This window comes from Jaculus jaculus, chromosome 6 (assembly GCF_020740685.1).
Source record: "Jaculus jaculus isolate mJacJac1 chromosome 6, mJacJac1.mat.Y.cur, whole genome shotgun sequence".
NCBI classification, from domain to species: domain Eukaryota; kingdom Metazoa; phylum Chordata; class Mammalia; order Rodentia; family Dipodidae; genus Jaculus; species Jaculus jaculus.
This window is the reverse complement of record NC_059107.1, coordinates 58,177,751-58,199,323: the sequence shown is the minus strand read 5'-3', so window position 1 is coordinate 58,199,323 and position 21,573 is coordinate 58,177,751. Positions and strand designations below refer to the sequence as shown.

The 21,573-nt window shown below is 38.4% G+C and overlaps 1 non-coding gene and 1 pseudogene across 1 annotated transcript; both read left to right on the top strand.

Annotated features, from left to right (window-relative positions):
- Positions 1-5,632: 5,632 nt before the first annotated feature.
- LOC105944158 lies at positions 5,633-6,544 on the top strand (annotated as a pseudogene).
- A 309-nt stretch (positions 6,545-6,853) lies between these two features.
- Positions 6,854-6,960, top strand: LOC123461805. The gene has a single exon (XR_006637870.1). It is a non-coding gene; the product is annotated as a U6 spliceosomal RNA (small nuclear RNA).
- The last annotated feature ends 14,613 nt before the right edge of the window (positions 6,961-21,573 follow it).

The following is a 21,573-nucleotide window of genomic DNA, read 5'->3' as shown; positions in this document are numbered from 1 at the left end:
AGCTGCTCAGTCCACGTGGCCAGATGCCTCAGCAGTCCCTACCCAGCACTGCAGATGGTGCCAGAAAGCCTGGGTCTTCAGTTGATGTTGGTCTTTAGTCCGTACTGGTCTTCAATCCACGCTAGAAGGTAGGGAGCAGCTCCGGCAGCCAAGTGGAAGAAAGGAAGGAAAAGGGAAACTCTTCTACCCAGAGCTTCCTTATATCAAGTCCCCCTCTGAGTGGGGCCACCCACTCTGGGGGAAGGGCTCACCCTGGAGGAAAGACCTCCTCCTTTAGTTGATCCTTCCTAGAAGCAGTCTGTGGATTACTAACAGATCAAGTTGACAACACCTTAACTATCACACAAACCCTCTCAAGGGCTCAATGATTCAGGTCTTCCCTCTAAGGACCTGATGAAGATTCAACCATTTAGTTTGTCCCTCTTCAGTTCTCTGCCCCATTTTCTGAGTGGGTTGTTTGATATTTTGTTGTTTAGGTGTTTGAGTTCTTTGTAGATTCCCAAAATTAGGCTTCTGTCAGTTGTATAGAAGGAAAAAAATTTTACCCTTTCTGTGGATAATCTACTGGCTCTGCTTATTGTATGTTTGTCTGTGAAAAAAAACTTTTCAGCTTCATAAGATCCCAAGAGTTGAATGATTGTTTAAGATCCTGTGCTACTGGGTTTTGTTCAGGAAGTCTTTTCCCATTCCTATATCATGGAAAGTTCCTCCTAGTTTTTTCTTCCAGTAGTAGCAGAGTTTCTGGTCTTATACTGAGGTCTTTGATCCACATGAGCTTGATTTTGATGCATGGTGAGATGGGTGGATCAAGTTTCTTTTACCTGCATATGGGTATCCAGTGTGTCCAGCACCATTTGTTGAAGATGCTGTATTTTTTCCAGCCTTCATTATTAGGGGTTTTGTCAAATATCAAGTAGCTGAACTTACTTGATCCAAAGTCCAAATCCTCAATTTTGTTCCACTGGTATGTAATCCTGTTTTTATGGCAGTACTACGTTATTTTTATTACTATGGCTATGAAACATAGCTTTAGATCAGGTATGGTGATGCCTCCAGAGGTGTTTCTTTTGCTGAAGATATGCTTGGATATTCGAGGCCTTCTGCCATTCCATATGAATTTTGAGATCATTTTTTCTATCTCTGAGAAGAAAAACATTGGGATTTTTATTGGTATTGCATTAAATCTGTATATTGCTTTTGGTAAGATTGCCACTTTCACAATGTTAATTCTGCCTCTCCAGGAGCATGGGTGTTGTTTCCATTTTCTAAAGTCCTCAATATTTTTCTTGAGTGTTTTCATTGTATAGGTCTTTCATATCTTTGGTTAATGTTATTCCAAGGTATTTTTTTGTTATTGCTATTGAAAATGGGACAATATAGCTTATTTCTTTCTCTGTATCTTTGTCTTTTTCATATAGAAAGGCTACTGATTTTTGTGCATTGATTATGTATCCTGCTACTTTGCTGAAGGAGTTAATCACCTTTAAGAGTTTTGAGATGGAGGTTCTCATGTCTCTTAGGAATAGAATCATGTAGTCTGTGAATAGGGCTAACTTAACTTCTTCATTTCCAATTTGCATCTCTTTTATTTCTTTCTCCTGTCTTATTGCTTGAGCTAGGACTTCCAGTATGTGTTGAAGAGCAGAGGTGGACACCCATGTCTTGTTCCTGATCTCAATGGGAATTCCTTCCATCTCTCCCCATTAAGTATTATGTGGGCTTTAGGAGCTTTATATAAAGCCTTTATTATGTTGAGATATAAACCCTCCATGCCTTTTTTTTCCAATTGTATTTTGTCAAAGGCCTTTTCTGCATGTATTGAACTGATCACGTGGTTTTTGTGTTTAAACTTATTTATGTGGTTTATTAATATTGACAGATTTCCCTACGTTGAACCACTGCTGTGACCCTGGGATGAAGCCTCGTTGATCAAGATGGATAATGCTTTTGATTTGTTGTGTTGTTGAATTCAGTTTGCGAGGATTTTGTTCAGGATCTTTGCATCTAAATTCATCAGGGAAATAGGCCTGTAGTTTTCTTTTCTTGTGGCATCTCTGCCTGGATTTGGTATTTGGGTGATAATAGCTTCATAGAAGGATTTGGGGAACTTTCCTTGTTCTCCAGTTGTGTGGCACAATTTGAGAAGAAAAATTGGTTTCAGTTCTACGAAGGTTTGATAGAATTCAGCTAAGAAGCCATCTGGTCATGGACTCTTCTTTTTGTGGAAGTTTTCAATTTTGATGGGTGTTATAGGTTTGCTTAGGATACTATTCTGCTCTAAGTTTAACTTTGGTAGTTGGTATGTGTCCATTAACTCATTAATTTCCTCCTTATTACCCAGTTTTGTGGAGTAGAGGTTTTTGAAATAAGTACTGATCATTCTCCCATTTTCACTTATGGCTATTGTGATCTCTCATTTTTCATTTCTAATTTTGTCAGTTTAAAGTGTCTCTTATTTTTTTTTTTTTTTTGCTTGATCAAATTGGCCAGGGGATTATCAATCTTTTTTACTTTTCCAAAGAATCAGCTTTTTGTTTTGTCAATTTTCTTAATTGTTTTTTTAGTTTCCATTTCATTAATTTCTGCTCTGATCTTAATGATTTCATTCTGTCTGGAGCTTTTTGGTTTGCACTCTTCTTGTTTCACCAGTGCCTTTAAGAGGATGGTTAGGTTATTGATTTGGGATGTCTCTGTCTCTGTTATGAAGGCATTTACTGCTATGAATTTTCCCCTGAGGACTGCCTTCATTGTGTCCCATAAGTTTTGGTATGATGTGTTCTCACTGTTATTAATTTCTAGAAATTTCACTTTTTATTTCATTCACTACCCATTTATTGTTCAAAAGTGTGTTGTTCACTTTCCAGGAGCTGGTGAGATTCCTGGACCATCTTTTGTTGCTAATTTCTAGTAATACAGCATTGTGATCTAATATCATGCAGGAAATTATGTTAATCTTCCTAAATCTATGTAGGCAGGCTTTGTGACTCCTTATATGATCTATTTTAGAGAAGATTCCATGTGCTACCAAGAAGAATGTGTAGTCTGTAGATTTTGGGTAGAATGTTCTGTCGATTTTTATATGTTGAACCATCCCTGAATCTCTGGGCTAAAACCTACTTAGTCAGGGTGAATAATCTTTTAAATATATTCTTGTATTCTGTTTACAAAGAAATTTCTTACAAGGATATAAAATGCTAATTAACCACAGCCTGTTTGTGTAATAAAAAATCAGAATAATTTCTTAAAAGGAAAAAGTCACAGAAAAACAGAGACAAAAATGACTTCTGGACTAAAGAGATGGTTTAGTGGTCAGGTCATTTGCCTGCAAAGCCTAGGGTCTGTGGTTTGATTCCACAGACTCACATAAAGCCAGATGCACAAGATGGCACATCTGGAGTTAGCAGTGGCTAGAGGCCCTGGCACGCCCATTCTGTCTTTCTCTCTCCCTTTCTCAAATAAGTGAGTAAAGTATTTTTAAAAGAATGACTTTTGGTTGGAGTTGGTGGTACATGCCTTTAATATCAGCACTTGGGAGGCAGAGGTATAACGATCATTGTGAGTTTGAGGCCATCCTGGAAGTACAGAGTAAATTCCAGGCTACAATGAGAACTTAACTCAAGAAAAAAAGAAAAAGAGAAAGAAAGAAAGACAGGAAGGAAGGAAGGAAGGAAGGATAGGAAGGAAGGAAAGAAGAGATGACTTTGGATGACTTTCTTGATTTTGAATTATTTGTCTTAGTTGTAGGAAAAGTTCTAAAGTTTTCTTTCTGTTCCCATGAATCTGGCTGTCTAAGAAACCCAGTGTTTTTTGCTGTGTGCATGCATGTGTGCATGTGTGTGTATGTGTGTGTGTGTGTGTGTGTGTTCCAAATTATATTCATCACTACTAACACAAGAATATTTCTAATGAGTCTAAAATGTATACAACCTGATATCGCGAAACTTGGGACGCAATATCGCGGGACTCAGTCTCAACGCGAGACTCGGTCTGTGAGATTTCTGACGTCACAACCTGGCGACGCGGGGTCCGTGCTCCGACTTTCTCTCGGTTCGCAGTTTTCAAGGCGAGTCTCAGTCGTCTCGGTCATTCGGACAGCGTGTCGGGCAGATGAATTCGGATCAGTGATGCGTCTCGCGGAGGTCTCAGTCCGGACCGCTGAGCAGCCGTTCAGTCAGTCATAGTGTCGGGAGGACTGGGACAACGGCTGCTAAGCAGCTGGGTTTTTTGTATTTTCCACTACTTATCTAGGGTTGCACACACACCTTCTGGTAATCTCTTACTATGTCATTGTACTCAGCTTTTTCTTAGATTTTTGCTTACAAAGGTTGACTTTGCAATTTTACTCTCACACACAAAGAAAAACAGTGTGTGTGTGTGTGTATGTGTTTCTAGGTAGTGTCCAGGCTGACTTGGAATTCACTATGTAGTCTTGAACTCACAGTGATTATGGTAGTTTGAATGTTATGTCCCCTAATAGACTCAGTGTTTTTTGTTTGTTTTTGTGTTTTGAGATACAGCCTCACTCTAGCCCAGGCTGACCTGGAATTCACTATGTAGTCTCAGGATGACCTCGAACTTCATGGCTATCCTACCTCCCACCTCTGCCTCCAGAGTGCTCAGATTACAGCCATCACTCCTGGCTGACTCGGGTGTTTTTATTAGGACTTGGATTTCCAGGTTCCTGGATGGAAGAGGTGTTCACTAGGGTGGATCCTAGTTTTCAGCCCAAAGATATTATTGGGAGCAGATCTGTTTCCAGCCTAAAATTATGTAGAGTGCTCAAGTTTTGTCTGAGTCCCTGCTGTTTGCTGGGTTTTGGTGCTTGTTTGTGGTCCTGGCTGGCTGCTGATGGTTTCTCTGTCTGCTTTGATCTATGAAAGGAGGAAAGCTGCTTCCACCATCAATGGAACTTCAAAAAACCCTTCTTCCTCCCATAAACTGTGACTGGTTTGGAGGTTCATTTCAGCAGCATAGAACTGACTGTAGCAAGAATCCACCTACCCTGGCCTCTGGAATGCTAGGATTAAAGGCATGCAAATCTGAAACCCAATATTGCTTTTGCAATGCCTCCACTGGGGATTACCATTTGAGCATTTTTGTTTTTCTCATTATGAAAGATAACATGTACACAGCAAAATTCACAAAACAGAAATATATAGTTCAAGGACTTATTCTGAAGTAAAATCATCTGAAACCACAGCCAAAAAATAGAACACTGTTAGCAGCAATTGCTTTTGGACTTGTTTTGATTTCCCTACTCCCAAATTTGGTATTATTCTTGATTTTATAAATACTAATTGCTTCCTTGCTTTTTTAAAAAGTGTCTTTGGTCAGTTACTTGCACCCGCCACTGCCGCTGGTCGCCCTCAGCCAGCAGCTCGGCGCTACCCCGGGCCAGCTGGCATCTCTGGCAGGCGGGAGCAAGGCGGCTGACGGGCCCGGCGCTCCGGCTCCAGCGCGAGCGCGGGCGGCATGTCCATGGGGCCGGCCCGCGGCGCCCCGGCCTGGTGAGAGCATTTCCACGGCTGCTCCAAGGACACAAAGTTTGAAATTCCTGGATAATTGCCTTTGAAAAGCTGGAAATAATTTCCTTAACTCCGTTTCTTAGTTTCCATAGGCACATTGAGAAACTATGAACAACTTTAATAAGGAAGAGATTGACTGCCACATCCTTGATGAAGGCTTTACTGCCAAGGTCATTCTGGACTAAAAAATTAATGAAGTTTCTTCTTCTGATGATAAGGATTTTTTTTTTTTTTATGTTGGGGACCTTGGAGACATTCTAAAGAAACATCGAAGGCATTTAAAAGCTCTTCCTCGTGCCACTCCATTTTATGCAAATATAATGATAGCAGAGCCATAGTGAACACCCTACCTGCCATTGGGACAGGATTCGACTGTGCAAGCAAGACTGAAATACAGTTGGTGCAGAGTCTTGGGGTACCTCCAGAGAGGATTATCTATGCAAATCCCTGTAAACAAGTGTCTCAAATTAAGTATGCTGCCAGTAGTGGAGTCCAGATGATGACTTTTGATAGTGAAGTTGAGTTGCCAGAGTGCACCTAAAGGCAAAGTTGGTTTTGAGAATTGCCACTGATGATTCCAAAGCCGTCTGTCGCCTCAGTGTTAAATGTGGTACCACACTCAAAATCAGCAGACTTCTCTTGGAACGGGCAAAAGAGCTAATTATTGATGTCATTGGTGTCAGCTTCCATGTAGGGAGTGGCTGTACGGATCCTGAGACGTTTGTTCAAGCAGTGTCTGATGCCCGTTGTGTCTTCGACATGGTTGCTGAGATTGGTTTCAGCATGTATCTCCTTGATATTAGTGGTTGTTTTCCTGGATCTAAGGATGTGAAGCTTAAATTTGAAGAGATGCCCAGTGTGATCAACCCAGCGCTGGATAAGTACTTTCCATTGTTGTGTGAGAATCATAGCAGAGCCGGGCGGATACTAGTTGCATCAGCTTTCACGCTTGCAGTCAATGTCATTGCCAAAAAAATGTGCTGAAGGAGCAGACTGGCTCCGATGTGAGTGTAGCTTGAATTAAAGGATTTGGGGGGGTCCACTTACCTTAATGACTGCTAGTTCTGAAATGTCTTTGTACGAGTAGGGCTGGCGCAGATGCAGCACTGTGGAAGGCTGGGCAATGGGGTCACACTTATCTGTGTTCCTATGGAAACTATTTGAATATTTGTTTTATATGGATTTTTATTCACTTTTCAAACTACTAAAGTGTGCCCCTGAGCTGCTGAGCAAGCATTTGTAGTTTGTACAATGGAATAATGGGCCCAAAGCTTAGTGTTATGACCCATTTTGAAAATAAAGTATCTTGAAATAAAAAAAAAAAAATAGTGCCCGCTTCGGCAGCACATATATTAAAATTGGAACGATACAGAGAAGATTAGCATGGCCCCTGTGCAAGGATGACAACCAAATTCGTGAAGCATTCCATATTTTTCCAAAAATGAACCCAACATGGCTTAGGGAAATTTTTCACAAGAGGGGGCGGACAGAATGTCAGATCCTCATGTTGGGTCATTATATGCAGACATTTTTATTGTACCAATAACTGTGGGCTAACTCCACAATGCACAACCCATATAACTCAACAAGGAGGGGCCAATGGGGAGGGGGTAGGTCACGGATGAGCCTAATAATGGTACCAAACTGCCTGTATTTGCTGAATACAAAACTAATAAAAATAAATAAATAAATAATAAATTTAAAAGTGCCTTTATTACCCAGGCATGGATACTTAAATGTAATGGTGCAGCTTTTTTTCCTCCTGTTTTTGAGCTGCATAGAAAATGGAAGCAATCATATTCATTGTTTTGTCCTTAGCTTGTTTTTGCTTAATATGTGTTTGTGTTATACTTCTACATTGTTCTAGAGAGCTATGATCAATTCTTAATGCAGTATGATATTTCATCGTATGACTATAGCACAGGGTTTTTTTTTTTATCCCAAATGTTAATAACATTACTTTTGGTTTTATCATATTATAAATGTTATTATAAACATCGTTGTATCTATCTCTTGGGGCCACACACACACAATCCTGTTGTGTATAAACCTAGTAGTGGTATTGCCAAAGATTAGAGCATGCATATTTGTAACCTTGGGAGAAAATGAAGCAGTCAAAGTAGTAGTTGCATGTATTCATACTCCCATCAGCAGAATACTAGTGTTTCCTTGGTTCATTACCCTTGCCAATACTCATTATTTCTCTTAGTTTTAGGTATTTGCATGTTGATTCATGTGCTTTGAATTTGAATTCCTTTGATCATAAATGAAGGTGATTTTAGTTATCATTATAGCTATAAACACACACACATATATGTACATATATATGTATACACACACACACACACACACACACACACACACACACACACACACATATATATATATCCATAATTACTCTTTTGTAAATTGTTTATTCAACTTACCAGCCAATGTTTCTACTGAATTGTCTGCTTTTTTTTTTTAAATACTTTTTTTGTTCATTTTTTATTTATTTATTTGAGAGCAACAGACATAGAGAGAAAGACAGATAGAGGGAGAGAGAGAGAATGGGCGCGCCAGGGCTTCCAGCCTCTGCAAACGAACTCCAGACGCGTGTGCCCCCTTGTGCATCTGGCTAACGTGGGACCTGGGGAACCGAGCCTCGAACCGGGGTCCTTAGGCTTCACAGGCAAGCACTTAACTGCTAAGCCATCTCTCCAGCCCAGAATTGTCTGTTTTTTCCTTAATGATATTGTAGCTCTTTTTATATGTTATGTATGAGCCCTTTGATTAATATATATGTAGTAAAAATGTTCTCTTATTTTGGGGGTTTGCCCTTTCATTTTCTTTCTAGAATTTTTTTTTTTTTTGATGAAGACAGATTCTTAAAATGTTAATGTCATATAATTCAATCAACCTTTCCTCTATAATTTGTGCTTTATGTGTCCTTTTGAAAAATCTTTCTCTATTCTCCAGTTGGGAAGATATTCTCTGCTATTCTATAATGGATACTAATCTGTAATATACTTGCAATGGATTCTTTTATTTATTTATTTGTTTTGAGGGACAGTCTTCCTCTAGCCCAGGCTGACCTGGAATTCATTATGTAGTCTCAGGGTGGCCTCAAATTCATGTGGTCCTCCTACCTCTGCTTCCCAAGTGCCGAGATTAAAGCCATGCACCACCATGCCTGACTACAATGGATTTTTTTTTTTTAAATGGAATAGAGTGATGTTACACTTTGGATCTTAAATGTCCTACAAAGGTCCAGGTGTTCAAGGTTTAGTCCTTAGGTTGGTTCTATTGAAGGTGGTAAAACCTTTAAGAAGTGGGAGCTAATAGCATGTTTTAGGTCAATAGGGATGTTTCTTCAAAGGGGATTATGAGACATTGGTGTTTTCCTCCCTCATTTGTTCATATATTTTCTCTTAGCTCAATAGGCCTCCTCCATGGTTCCTTATGCACTGTGACACCATAGGTGCGCAGATGTAAGCTAAGTGAACATGGACTAAAACGTACCAAACTGTAAAACAAAATGAATCTTCCTTCTTTTTTCAGTTGGCTTATCTGAAGCATTGTTATTATTATGGACAAGTGACTAATACAAGTAACTTGTCAGTCAAATTTTATTTTGCTCATTTAGATATTCAATTGATCCAAATTGATTAAAATTTATATACTATATGTTGTTGATAATTATTATATTTAAATATGTAATAGTTAATTAAATGTATAAAATAAATATGTTAAAGCAATTCTATATTATGAACATATTATAACATATGCATATATATCTATTATCAATGCACATGTATATTAAGTAGACAAACAGGTAAATGGACTTTCATCACTCAGCTTTAACATTTCATTCAGGGATAATTTAACTAGTATGTACTTCTTTCTTCACTAATTACTTGAAATAAATCACAGATACTATATACACAAATATTTTCAGTTTTTATAAAACACAGGACCATTTAAAAATAACGAAACATAGTCACACTATATGTTACAAGAAGTGACTAACAATAACCTTAATTAGTGCTAAAATGTCTTGTTTCTTTTTTAAAAAAAGATTCTATTTATTTATTTATTCGAGACATGGGCATGCCAGGACCTCTAGCTACTGCAAATGAACTCCATATGCATGTGCCACCATGTACATCTGACTTATGTGGAACCTGGAGAATTGAACCTGGGACCTTAAGCTTCACAGGCATGTACCTTCAGCACTCATCTGTCTCTCCAGCCTTGTCGTCTTGTTTTTTTTTTTTTTTTTTTTTTTTTTTTTGAGGTAGGGTCTCACTCTGGTCCAGGCTGATCTGGAATTAACTCTGTCATCTCAGGGTGGCCTTGAACTCATGGCGATCCTCCTACCTCTGCCTCCCGAGTGCTGGGATTAAAGGCATGCACCACCATGCCCAGCTCTTGTCTTGTTTCTTTATAAACATTTGTTGCATGTGTATATTTGTGTGATGTGCATATCTGTGTGTTTGTATTCATATGTGTGTTTGTGGCTTCCCATGTACATGTGTGCATGAGGGTGTGGAATCCAGAAGTTGATGTCAGATGTTTCCCTCTATTGCTTTCTATCTTATTTATTGAGACAGAGTTTCTCACTGAACCCAGAGCACATTGATTTTTTGTTTGTTTGTTTTTCCAGGTAGGGTCTAACTCTGGACCAGGCTGACCTGGAACTAACTATGTAGTGTCAGGGTGGCCTTGAACTCATTGTGATCCTCCTACCTCTGCCCCTTGAGTGCTGGGATTAAAGGCATGCAGCACCATGCCTGGCTGATTTTTGATACTAGCAAGCCAGCTTGCCCCAAAAACCCATCTATCTGCTACCTAAGTACTAGGATTACAGGCAAGCACCACTATTCCTGACATTTATGAGTGTTGGGGATTTGGACTCAGATATTCATGCTTGTATGAAGTGCTTTACACACTGAGCCATCTCCCTAGCCTCATAAATGTAGCAAGTCCTAGAGCAGAAATGAACAGAAGACCACCCAAATAATAATTCTAAAGGAGAGCCTTTGTTAAGCTGGCCGGCATCTGTCCCCTCACAGCAAGGAGGAGAGCAGCCCCGTCCTTCCTCTACAGTGAGTTTTTAAAGGCAAAAACCACATTCCTTTACAATGACCTAACTGTTACTCTTCAGTCATAACCCCACTCCAATTACTTTTTGCAAGAGTAAGCAAGCACGATTTACAAAAGCAGAACTTTGGTAGAGTGAGCTCCAGATAAGGGCAAGGCAAAACACCAGATGAAGCGCTTGTGGAGAACCAGGATACCTTGACCTCAGGGCAAGACTAACATCAGATGTCTTCACTGTAATCATGCCCTCAGGCTTGTAGTTACAGTTCAGTGTTAATCTTTACTCTTATGGATCATTAAGAAGATGGCTGAGTGGACTAAGATGGCTTCCCTTAGGTCTGTTCACCAAAGGTTGCTTCATTCCCCACTGGTTTTAGTAACTGAGTCAAATCTTAGAGTCATCGGTTACCATAGCCTCATATTTGGTCCCGAGAACCATTAATTTTACTGAGGAAATTCTCTGTTGGATAAACTTCATTAGAGCATATAAAATGTAAGGGTCTGCAATCAATCCTAAGTATAATGAAGTTATAGATCCAGAATCTACAAGCTTGAGAAATTCATGAGATAGTGAAAAAAAATTGTTTTGAATCATATAGACTGTACAAACTAACTGTCACATCCTGCTTTTGTAAGTGAACTGCCCATTTGCTTGTATGAAAGTTTGTTTTCTTGGTCACCCTGGCTCACCACTTCAATTACTTGGTCATTGTTGAGCTGAACTAGCCTGACTTTAAACATACATTAGAGACATTTGGCAAAGCAATTTCTTAAACAAGTTTCTTTAAGTATTGGCAATTTTGTGGCTTAACATAAAGAAATATTTATGACTGTTAGAATATATAAAGCTTAGACAAACTATATTAACATTGTATCCAGTGGATCTTCGTAAAGACATGGGGAGCTTCCTCCGTTTTTCTAAGAACAAAATCACAATGATTAAGTCATTTTTTATACAATGACTAAGTCATTTTTTTGTAAGACTTATCACCTTGGTGTTAACCACCCAATAAAACCAGCATGAATAATAGAAGTGTCATCTTAAAATTACAGGGTTTTAGCCAGGTGTGGTGGTGCATGTCTTTGATTACAGAAGTTAGGAGGCAGAGGCAGGATCACTCTGAGTTGGGACTGCAGAGTGAGTTTCAGGTCAGTCTGGGCTATAGGGAGATTACTCCCACCCCAGCCTCAAAAAAAAAAAAAAAAAAAAAAAAAGAAGGTAAATAACAATTACCCTAGCCTTTACCTTTACTCAACAGGAAGAAACACAGTAAGAAAAACTTTACATAATTTTCAAGGTTTTTCAATGATCTGACTGGCCAAAAATAATGTTAAACAGATGAAACATAAGATCTAAAAGTTTTCATTTTCTTTTATAGTCTATTAGTTCTGGTTGGTTCAACTGAATAGTTTTGCTTATTGATAGCTAAATGTCATGGAATTTGTATAAACCAAATTACAATATCCTGATATCTGGAAAAGTCTGATATTAACAAAAAGTAGAGTTCACATACATAAGGCACATGAGGCTACAAACAGCAAACTGTGAACAAAAGATCTGCTAACAGAACTCAAAATAAACAAGAAATTTGTATTACATAGTATCACTTTTTGCTTAAATATGAAGATATGAAAAACTACAATTTTTAAAGCTCATCAGAATTGGGATACCTTTATACAGTATTTTCTTATATATATTTTTTCCTTACAAGGAGATTTAGCACTTTTAAAAGCTAAATAAGATGTCCACCCAGTCTATAAGTAAGTTTCTGAAATTAATTTAGCTCTACCTAACATACTCAAAGAATAGAGGAACTGGGTTTAACTGCCATGATCTAATGAAATAGGAGACAAATCTCCTGGAAAAGAGAGAGAATGGGCATTCCAGGGCTACTTACACCTGCAAACAATCTCCAAATACATGCTCCACTATGTGCATTTGGCTTTGCAAGCAAGCTCCTTTAACTGTTGAGCCAGAAAGAAATATTTTCAATCTCTTCAAAATCAATTTTATAGAACTATAGTGAACCCAAACATACACAAAACTTCATGACACAATCTATAACTACTCAAACCTTTACCAACTCTATAATTCTGCCTGTGGCACTTTGGTAAACTTGCTCAGTAATGATATAAGTTAAATCTAAAGTATTAAGATTGTTGGAAGGATTGAGGAATTACATCTTAAATCACAACATAACTTTGTTTGGAATTTTCTTTTACTGTTCACCATGAAGTAAATAGTTTCCAAGTGTATGACAGATAAATGCTGTTTGGTGTCTCCAAATGTGGTTTATTTGTCTCATAAAAAAGAAAAAGAGAGTAATTGCTCTATGAGATTTATTTTTTTTTTTGAGGCAGAGTTTTAGATATAATAACCTTATGAGAGAATTAAATTCTAATGAGCCAATTTTAACCTTAAGATTTAGTTGCAGGCTGGAGGAATGGCTTACAGTGAAGGCATCTACCTACAAAGCCAAAGGACCCAGGTTCAATTCCTCAAGACCCATGTTAGCCAGAAGCACATGGGGGCACATGCATCTGGAGTTTGTTTGCAGTGGCTGGAGGCCCTGCAGTGCCCATTTTCTCTCTCTCTCTCTTTCTTTCTCTGTCAAATGAATAAATAAATTAAAATATATATTTTAAAATATTTAGTTAACAGTGTTTCACAACCATTATCATGATCAGATTAACATCTATGAGTTAAAGTTTTAAGTTTACAACCTGAACACCAAAGCAACCTGCTACCAGCCAGGGCCATTCTTTGTTAGTCTGATGTAAACCCTAGGCTAATTGTCCTTTTATATCTCAAGAAGTCTGTAATATTATCAAGTTCTTAGTTAAACTTAGTTAATCAACTTTGTCTCTAACCAGCTATTTAAGCTTACTCATACCTTCATCCACATACTTTACTCATACCTTCATCTACATACTTTTACCTTATGATCTATGTAACCACTCTGTAATAATCTTTTTCATCAAACATTTAATATCCAACATTTAAAGTGTATCTTCCTTAGTCAGTTCATCTCATAACTACCAAGAAAAACATATCCTTACCATAAGACTTTTTTTTGTTTGCTTGTTTGTTTTTGAGGTAGGGTGTCACTCTAGTCCAGGCTGACCTGGAATTCGCTATGTAGCCTCAAGGTGGCTTCAAACTCATGGTGATCCTCCTACCTCTGCCTCCTGAGTGCTGGGATTAAAGGTGTGCACCACCATGCCATAAGACTTTTAATATGACCATTTAAATTTCTTTTTTCTTTTTCCTTAAAAGGCTTTAAAACACACACACACACACACACACACACACACATATATTTACATATTTTATATATTTGGCAGAGGGAGAGGAGAGAGAAGGGGTGTTTCAGGGCCTCTAGCCACTGCAAATGAACTCCAGATGCATGCACCCCCTTGTGCATCTTGATTATGTGGGTATTGGGGAATTGAACCTGGGTCCTTTGGCTTTGTAGGCAAATGCCTTAACTGCTAAGCCTTCCCTCCAGACCTCAAAAGGCTTTTTGAAATAACCTTTTTATAAAAGAGTAGACCATACTTGACTTATATTATTTACCCAGTGTTGCAATCAGGTTCAAATTTCTGGCAGAAATCACCTAACCAAAATCAGCTTCTAGGAATAAAGGTTTATTTTGGCTTACAGACTCAAGGGGAAGTTTCATGATGGTAGGGGGAAAGATGGTATGAGGAGAGGTTGGACATCACCCTCTGGCCAACAATAGATGGACCACAGCAGCAGGAGAGTATGCCAAACACTGGTAAGGGGAAACTGGCTTTAATACTCATAAACTTACCCCCAGCAATGCACTGCCTCCAAGAGACATTAATTCTCAAATCTTCATCAGCTGGGAACCTAGCATTCAGAACACCTAACTTTATGGGGGACACCTGAATCAAACCACCAACTTCTGCCACTAGCCTGAATAAGCCATGCATGATGTAAAATGCAATACATTCAGTCCAACTTTAAAAGTATCCATGATTTTTATCAATTCCAATGATGTTCCAACATCCCCATAGTCCAAGATCTTTTAATTGAGCTATAATACCAAAAATCCCCAGCCCCTTCAACCCATAATGACACAGAATTAACACTCACATTGCAAAAGACATTGGGCATAGAAAAAAAATATTCAAACAACACAAGATTTAAACAAGGCAAACATCAAACTGTAGCTCCAAGCCCAACACCTCTAGCCTGTGATAAGACTCCAAGTCTGATAATTGTAACCAGTTTAAAAAAAAAAAAAAAAAAAACCTCTGGAATTCCTATTCTGTTCCTCTATCTAGACTACTCCCAGCCCTGGAAAACTTCATCTGAGACTGCCAGTTCTCCTTAGCAGGCATCTCCACTGGGTCTCCACTGCAACCCATTGTCCATGCTCATGGCTCCATTGTGTTTCCATGCAGGCAATCCAGGAAACCTACTACACACTGCCCATGGCCATTTCCAAAACACAAGACCATGTTGCAAACTCAATGACCTCTCTTTTCTGCATTTCTTATACTCCACAATACCAGGTGGAGTGCCAATTTGTTAACCCAGGGGGAATAAAGCAGATTTTGAAGAACAGGACACTCCTTCAGCATTCAAGCCCCTTTAAAAGACTGCATTCTTTCTGTTATCCCAATGCAGGTCAACTGGCTCAATCTAAATGGATGTAATCTCTCATACAATTGCTACTGAATGGGCAGAAATTTCATCCCAAAGATTTCATCTTTTCTTTGCCATATCCCTCCGCACATACCAGTCCATTTCTACACAATACAACCCTATACATGTTCTCAGGACACAGGCATAACAGCAAGCCTTTCACAGAAACTGCTTCTAGCCCAGTCCAGGCAAAGCTCTTTCTCACCTTTTCAAGGCAAACCTCACAGTCCATGGTGTTGACTGCATTCAAGTCTTCCAACTCTGACCAGAATAGTCCATAAAGCTGAACTCATAGCACTTCAATGTGTTTCTTAGGCCAAGGTTTCAAATCTTTCCACATTCCTCTTGAAAATCAGCTCCAAAATCATCTAGAAACCTAGCATTCTGAACACCTAAGTTTATGGGGACACCTGAATCAAGTGACCAACTCAGAATATATATATATATATATATATATATATATATATATATATATATATATATATACATATAATCATTTCTTGAATTTAGAACTTATTTTCTTATTACTTTTCTGAAAAACATTTTTTAAAAAATATGAAAGCAGATTTGAACATTATTAGAATTTTTTGAAATTTTCTGACAAACAGTATTGAGTGCTTTTAAATTTAAACATAAATCTTAAAGCTGTTGTCTGTTTGTAGTACCAATAGAAGCAGAGAAAGATAAATTAACAGTTACACATTTCTTATAAGAAGTTTCCATCTTTTCGCAGCAAATTGAGACTCTCCCATCATCATGCTGAGGCCAGGATTCTGAGATTCTCTATGCCTGCAGCCCCCTGGCTCTGCAAGGCAGGTAAGCTAAGAAAGAAGAGCCATCAGGGATTCTCCTGGGGCAGCAAAACCCCAGAGAGATCTGTGTCTTGTCTCTCTGTCCAAAGATGAGACTTGTATGTCAGGCTCCCCTTCTTACTCCCAGGGCCACCTGACCATCTTTAGATCAAGCACTTCAAGAGAAAGCACTAAAAGACACATTGCAGGTGCATCTGCCTGGGACTGGCCCAGAACTTAACTGTTCCTTATTTACTTCTTGCCCCTTGGGAACACAGTGGAACAGCATAATCTCCCCTTTTTTTCTTCCTAAATTCCAGGGAAAATATTGGACTTCCCTCAGGGCTACATAGCAGAATTCTAATCCTGTCATTTTACAACTCTTTAAGAGTAGTAGAATCATGCATTTTTCCCTGGTTATAATCTTATTACATTTAGTGTTCCTTCTGGGGGATACTAAACAGTAAAATTTGGCCATGCAGTCTAGGACAGTAGGCTTGTTGGAGGACATCCCCCACAATGAAATGTCACTGTTCAGAACAGAAATCACTCTGCAGCTTTAGGGCTGTGAGCCACATACATTACTCATACAGCCACACTCATTAAGTGTGGTTTTAATACAGACTCCAAACAACCACCACCCTCTCATACATTCTTTCATTCATTCAGAAGCTATGCATTCCCATTTTAAATTCCTATTATATTTACAACACTGGAGACCTAATCAGACCTCAAAACTACTTTGAGTATAATTTCACAGCTCATGTTGAGGATTTTTCCAAACCAAAATTTGACTACTCTCAATTCCAATTTTCAATTTCAAATTTTCCCTGGAGTGGTCAGGGTGTTCACATCACCCAAGGATTACCCATTCTACAGTTCAGAGGTTGAAGTTTCCCTCTGATGGCCATCCCACATCAAAGGATGGCCAGTATAATTCACAGAACTTCCTCAAAGAAAAGGCATCTCATGTAGCACCTAAGTCAGATACCACTGTTGGATGAAGGAAAAGTTATTAAGGACACATTGTAATGTGCTAGATGTGCTACATGTGAAGCTTGTCTGTCCCATGGTGGAGTTTTCAGATTCTGCAGCTGGTTTCCTAGAAGGATCCAAAAATGTTAAGCACAAAAGTAAAAAATAAACACTAAGCAGAAAGACAAGGACAAGTAGTCACACAGACATGAAACAGACAGACCAGGGGTGGAGCTACATCTCATCACTGCCTGGGATTCAGGAAGTAGTGCTGCATCTAACCTTTCACTGGATCCTCCCCTTACCCCTGGAGGTTTCCAGACCAGGTAACTCTCCACTCACAGTGTTGATGTCCTCTGAGTACCACTCATTTCTACTAGTGTCTGAAGAATGTCCCTGGGGCTGAGGCATGCCTCTCAGTGGTTGCCACTTAGGGTCTCCATCCCACATTCTGAGTACAGTCCCCCCAAATCAAGACTCTATGAGACCAGATTCACAGGTTAGTTTAGTGAGAAGAATATAATGTCTTGCTGGGGCCTCATGAATGTAGTGAGTCCCAGATTATAAATGAACAGAAGACGACCTATATAAAAATTAGAAAGGAGACCCTTTATTAAGCTGGCCAGTGTCTGTCCTCTCACAGCAAGGAGGAGAGCAGCCCTATCCTACTTTTACAATGGATTTTTTAAGGGAAAAAACTACATTCTTTATAATGACCTACCCCTCACTCTTCAGGCATCCACTCTCCATTACCTTTTACAAGAGCAAGCAAGCACAATTTACAAAAGCAGACCTTGGGCAGAGTGAGCTCCAGATAAGGGCAAGACCAAACACTGGATGGTGCTTTTATGGAGTACCAGGCCACCTTGACCTCAGGACAAGACAACATCATTTGTCTTATTTTTGTTGTTGTTTTTTGTTTCTTGTTTGTCTGAGGTAGGGTCTCAGGCTGATCTGGAATTCACTGTAGTCTCAGGGTGGCCTTGAACTCATAGTGATCCTCCTATCTCTGCCTCCTGAGTGCTGGGATTACAGGCATAGGTCACCATGCCTGGCAACACCAGTTGTCTTTTTTTCTTAAAATTTTTATTAGCATTTTCCATGATTATAAAAAAAATTTCATGGTAATTCCCCCCCCCACTTTCCCCTTTGAAATTCCATTCTCCATCATATTACCTCCCCATCACAATCATTGTACTTACATATATACAATTTCAACATATTAAGTACCCTCCTCCCTTCCTTTCTCTACCCTTTATGTCTCCTTTTTAACTTACTGGCCTCTGCTAGTAAGTATTTTCATTCTCACGCAGAAGCCCAATCATCTGTAGCTAGGATCCACATATGAGAGAGAACATGCGGCATTTGTCTTTCTGGGCTTGGGTTACCTCACTTACTATAATCCTTTCCAGGTTCATCCATTTTTCTGCAAATTTCATAACTTAGTTTTTCTTTACCACTGAGTAGAACTCCATTGTATAAATGTGCCACAACTTCATTATCCACTCATCAGCTGAGAGACATCTAGGCTGGTTCCATTTCCCAGATATTATAAATTGAGCAGCAATAAACATGGCTGAGAATGTACTTCTAAGGAAATGAGATGAGTCCTTTGGATATATGCCTAGGAGTGCTATAGCTGGGTCATATGGTAGATCAATCTTTAGCTGTTTTAGGAACCTCCACACTGTTTTCCACAATGGCTGGACAAGATTGCATTCCCACCAGCAGTGTAGAAGGGTTCCTCTTTTTCCATATCCCTGCCAACATTTATGCTCATTTGTTTTCATGATGGTGGCCAATCTGACAGGAGTAGGATGGAATCTCAATGTAGTTTTAATCTGCATTTTCCTGATGGCTAGTGACGTAGAACAGTTTTTTAGATGCTTAGATGCCATTCATATTTCGTCCTTTGAAAATGCTCTATTTAGCTCCATAGCCCAGTTTTTGATTGGCTTGTTTGATATCTTATTATTTAACTTTTTGAGTTCTTTGTATATCCTAGGTAATAATCCTCTATCAGATATATAGCTAGCGAAGATTTTTTCCCATTCTGTAGGTTATCTCTGTTTTTTTCACTGTGTCCTTTGCAGAGCAAAATCTTTGTAATTTCTGAGGTCCCAGTGATTAATCTGTGGTTTTATTGCCTGAGCAATTGGGGTTGCATTCAGAAAGTCTCTGCCAACACCAATATGTTGAAGGGTTTCCCCTATTTTTCTTCTAGCAGTTTCAGAGTTTCAGGTCTGATATTAAGGTCTTTAATCCATTTGGACTTAATTCTTGTGCATGGAGAGAGAGAAGAATCTATTTTCATCCTCTGCAGATATATATCCAGTTTTCCCAACACCATTTGCTGAAGAGGCTGTCTTTTCCCCAATGAGTATTTTGGGCATTTTTATCGAATATCAGGTGACTATAGCTACTTGGGTTTACATCTGAGTCCTCTATTCTGTTCTACATGTCTGTTTTTGTGCCGGTACCATGCTGTTTTTGTTACTATGGCTCTGTAGTATAGGCTAAAATCAGGTATGGTGATACCACCAGCCTTATTTTTGTTGCTCAGTATTATTTTAGATATTCAAGGTTTTTTGTGATTCCAAATGAATTTTTGGATTGTTTTTTCTATTTACATGAAGAATGATTTTGGAATTTTGATAGGGATTGCATTAAAAGTGTAGATTGATTTTGGTAAGATTGCCAATTTCCCAATATTGATTCTTCCAATCCAGGAACAGGGGGATGTTTCCCCTCTTTCTAGTGCCTTAGGCAATTTCTCTCTTGAGTGTTTTAAAGTTCTCATTGTAAAGATTCTTTATTTCCTTGGTTAGGTTTATTCCAACGTACTTTATTTTTTTTTTTTTGATGCAATTGTGAATGGGAGTGATTCTCTGAATTCATTCTCTGTGTGTTTGATGTTAGCATATATGAAGGCTACTGAGTTCTGTGTATTTTGTATCCTGCTACATGGCTGTAGGTTTTGATCAGCTCTAACAGTTTTCTAGTAGTTTGTAGGGTCCTTTATGTATAGAATCCTGTCATCAGCAAATAATGATAACTTGATCTATTCCTTTCCAATTTGTATCCCTTTTATGTGTGTCTCTTGCCTTATTGCTATGGCTAAGACATACAGAACTATATTAAATAAAAGTGGGGACAGTGGACACCTTTGTCTTGTTCCTGATTTTAGTGAAAAGCTTCCAGTTTTTCCCCATTTAGTAGTATGTTGGCTGTAGGTTTGTCATAAATAGCTTTTATTATATTGAGATATGTTCCTTCTAATCCCAGTCTCTGTAGGACTTTTATCATGAAGGGATGTTGGATTTTGTCAAATGCTTTCTCTGCATCCAATGAGATCATCATGTGATTTTTGTCCTTCAACCTGTTTATATATTGTATTACATTTATAGATTTGCATATATTGAACCATCCCTGCATCTCTGGGATAAAGCCTACTTAGTCAGGGTGAATGATCTTTTTGATATACTCTTGTATTCTGTTTGCCAATATTTTGTTGAGAATTTTTGCATATATGTTCATGAGGGAGATTGGTCTGTAATTTTCTTTTTTTGTTCTATCTTTGCTTGGTTTTGGTATCAGGGTGATGCTGCCCTTGTAGAAGGAGTTTGGTAGAATTCCTTCTTTTTCTATTTCCTGGAAAAGCTTAAGAAGCAATGGTGTTAGCTCTTCCTTAAAAGTCTGGTAAAATTCAGCAGTGAATCCATCTGGGCCTGGGCATTTATTAGTTGGGAGATTATTGATAACTGTTCAGATCTCCATGTTTGTTATAGATCTATTTAAGTCATTTTGATTTAATTTAGGTAGGTCATATGAATCAAGGAAATCATCCATTTCTTTCAGATTTTCATACTTTGTGGAGTATATGCTTTTGTAGTAGTATGTCCCTGTGATTTTTTGAATTTCTCTGGAATCTGCTGTGATGTTACCTTGTTCATCTCTGATTTTATTAATTTGTGTCTCTTCTCTCTTTCCTTTGGTCATATTTGCTAAGGGTTTATCAATCTTGTTTATCCTTTCAAAGAGCCAACTCTTTGTTTCAGTAATTCTTTGGATTGTTTGGTTTTGTTTCTATTTCATTAATTTCTGCCCTAATCTTTATTATTTCTTCCTGCCTACTAATTTTTGGTTTGCCTTGTTCTTCTTTTTCCAAGGCTTTAAGGTGAAGCATTAGGTTGTTTATTTGTGACCTTTCTAATTTCTTAATATAGGCATTTAAGGCAATAAATTTACCTCTTAGAACTGCCTTCATTGTGTCCCAGAGATTTTGGTATGTGGTGTTCTCATTATCATTTGACTCTATAATTTTTTTGATTTCTTCTTGATTTCTTCATTGACCCATTCATCATTTAGTATATGTGTATGCTCTATAGCCTTTCTTGCTACTGATTTGTAGTTTAATTTTATTGTGGTCATATAGAATGCAAGGAATTATTTCAATTTTCCTGAATTTGTTAAGATTTGCTTAGTGTCCTAATATACGGTCTATTTTAGAGAATGTTCCATGTGC